This window comes from Carya illinoinensis, chromosome 6 (genome assembly GCF_018687715.1).
Source record: "Carya illinoinensis cultivar Pawnee chromosome 6, C.illinoinensisPawnee_v1, whole genome shotgun sequence".
Lineage (NCBI taxonomy): Eukaryota > Viridiplantae > Streptophyta > Magnoliopsida > Fagales > Juglandaceae > Carya > Carya illinoinensis.
In genome coordinates, this window is record NC_056757.1 from 15,100,202 (window position 1) to 15,103,196 (window position 2,995).

At 39.5% G+C, this 2,995-nt stretch overlaps 1 non-coding gene across 1 annotated transcript; it reads left to right on the forward strand.

Annotated features, from left to right (window-relative positions):
• Window positions 1–2,145: 2,145 nt before the first annotated feature.
• On the forward strand, window positions 2,146–2,253 carry LOC122314538. The gene has a single exon (XR_006243759.1). It is a non-coding gene; the product is annotated as a small nucleolar RNA R71 (small nucleolar RNA).
• Window positions 2,254–2,995: the final 742 nt, after the last annotated feature.

Genomic DNA, 2,995 nt, shown 5'->3' on the forward strand with positions numbered 1-2,995 from the left:
GGTATTCTATTATTAGTTTAGAAGAAGTGGGCTTGAGGATGCTTGGCCCACGTATGTCTTATTTCTAATGGACTAGGGTTATTTTTGGGAAGGCCTTGTATTTTTGGCCAAGGGTTTATTGGGAAAGTTATAATTTTATGTCTTACTAGGGTTTCAGAAGTAACTGTAGCGCGGCGTATGGCACTGTTCACGCTACAGTACCTGACGCATTGTTTACTTAGGGTTTTTGGGGATTGTCTATTTAAACCACTTGTAACCTCATTTGAGAGGCAGAATATATGGAATTGTCATTGAGAGTTGAGTTATCTCCTCTTGTTCTTCTTGAACTTCTGAACTTATCAAGGGTAAATCAAAACCTTTGTGGCGTTCTTCCTTTGTAATCTAGGTTCTTGAGACGGGTTCTTCAATGGGTCTAGATTTTGATATAATCTAGGTTCTTTGAACAAGTTCTCATCGGGTCTAGATTCTCCATCCATATACCTGAGTTTGGCTTTCTTGGGGTTGTTTTTCCAGTATTGTTGTTGGGTCTCAAAGCAAGTCTATTGGGGTTCACATCAAAAAGATAACTTCATCAACCCATTCCTGCAATTTATAAGTGCATTAGCCGTAGCGAGGAAAGGTCTACCTAATATGAGAGGAACTTTAGAGTTAGACTCAACAACTGATTGAGTGTCCAAAATTAAGAAATCAATAGGATAATAAAACTTGTCAATTTGGATCAAAACATCCTCAACTATCCCTCTCGGTTTCTTAACTGAACGATCAGCCAATTGAAGCATGACAGAAGTAGTCTTAATTTCACCCAAACCAAGTTGCAAATAAATGGAATAAGACATCAAATTAACACTAGCTCCTAGATCTAGCAAGGCTTGCCCAAACTCATGATTTCCAATATTACATGCAATGGTTGGACAACCAGGATCCTTGTACTTAGGAGGAATTCGCTGCTCAATTAGAGCACTAACTTGCTCTTTCAGAAATGCTGTCTTCTTAACATGGTGCTTCCTCTTAACTGTACACAAATCTTTAAGAACTTTTGCATAAGTGGGAACTTGTTTAATAACATGCAAAAGAGGAAGGTTAATCTTTACCTGCCTGAGGTTCTCCAAGATTTCATTACTAGGATCCAAAGTTCGCATAGCAGATTTTAAAGCTTGAGGAAATGGTACCTTAACTGGACTCTTGATTACCTCGGCATCCTTGAGGAACTCGGTGCTATCATTGCTTTGTTCCTCTTCAACATCCTCTTGCTTATCAGTTGTTGGAATGTGTAAGGACTTACCACTTCTTGTCATAATGGCATTGACTTCTTTTAAATTTTTTTGTGCCATATGCTGACCTTGGGGTGCGGATTGAGCTTGAGAAGGAAACTTGCCATGCTCATTCACACTCAAGGAGCTCATTATCTTGGATATATGACTCTTTATCTCGGATATATGACTCTTTATCTCTTTGTTTTCTTCAACAGCTTGCATAATCAAAGATTCAAACTTTTGATTAGTTTTACTCTGTGCCTCAATAAAAGCATGCAAAGTGTCTTCTAAAGGACTCCTAGAAGATGAAGGTGCATGATATGGTGCAGGATATGATCTAGGGGGTTGTGCAGGCGGCTGGTTTTCAGACTTCCAGCTAAAATTGGGGTGACTACGCCACCCAGGATTGTAGGTATCAGAGAAAGATGCAACAGGCTTCATGTACATACCTAAGGCATTACATTGTTCCTCATACATCCCTCTCATCTCAGCAAATGTGGGACACTCTTGGGCAAGATGATCTACCCCACCACACACAAAACATGGTCTAAAAGACTCTGCATGATTAGGCACGTGTGTTGGCTCTAAGTCTTTATTCTTCAACACCTCTAGCTCCCTAGTGAGCATCTCAACCTTAGCCTTTAGGTTATCTTCTTCCCTGAGATGGTAAATTCCACCACCATTTAGGTTTCCTGTAGGTCGTGACCTATTTGTGCTCTCAGTAGCACTAGGTTCAGTCCAAGTGTGAGCTTTTTCAGCAAGCTCATTGAGATATTCTATGGCCTCATCAGGATCTTGCTATAAGAACTCACCATTACACATCATCTCCACAAATTGACGCTCTCTAGGTGTAAGTCCCTCATAAAAATAGCTCACTAAGCGCCAATTCTCATACTCATGGTGAGGACACATACTCCATAACTCCTTAAATCTCTCCCAAGACTGATACAAAGTATCACTGTCCTTTTGTATAAAGGTGGAGATTTGCCTTTTTAAAGCATTGGTCATATGTTGGGAAAAGTATTTATTAAATAAGACCTGAGTCATCTCATTCCATGACCCAATAGATCGTGGTCTCAATGAGTATAGCCAACTCTTAGCTCTATCTTTTAAAGAGAAAGGAAAGAACTATTGGGTATGAGACTTAGCTCACTGTCCAAGTCTCACAATGTCATTAGTTGCATTTTGACTATGAAAAGTCGCAACTACTTCCTCAAATTCCCTAATGTGCACATATGGATTTTTATTTTCCAAGCCATGAAAAGTAGGGAGTAACTGTATCATCCCTGTTTTAAAATCCAATTGGCTAATATTAGCTGGAAACATGATGCATGATGGTGTGGCTGTGCCTGTAGGGTGGAGATAATCCTGAAGGGTCCTAGTGGGTTGATCTTCGTGTTCACTCATTTTCTCAGAATTAGAAGAATTATCAAACAAATGATCAGAAAAATTAAACTTTGACTCTAACACAGGTCTACAAGCAAACCGACCCAAGGCGTCTCTATACCTGTGCATGCAAGGTAGAGAAAAACCCAACACTAAAAAAACACTACAAAAAGAAAAGAAAATCAAAAAAAAAAAAAAATGCAGCAAGCTAAAATACGGAACGAAGTTACCGCCTTTACAAACTGTTGAAAAGAAAAACTATCTCACAATTCTTCAACCGTCATCCCCGGCAACAGCGCCAAAATTTGATTACGCCCAAAGAATAACGCGGTAGATGTAGAGCTTTGGGTGTCGAT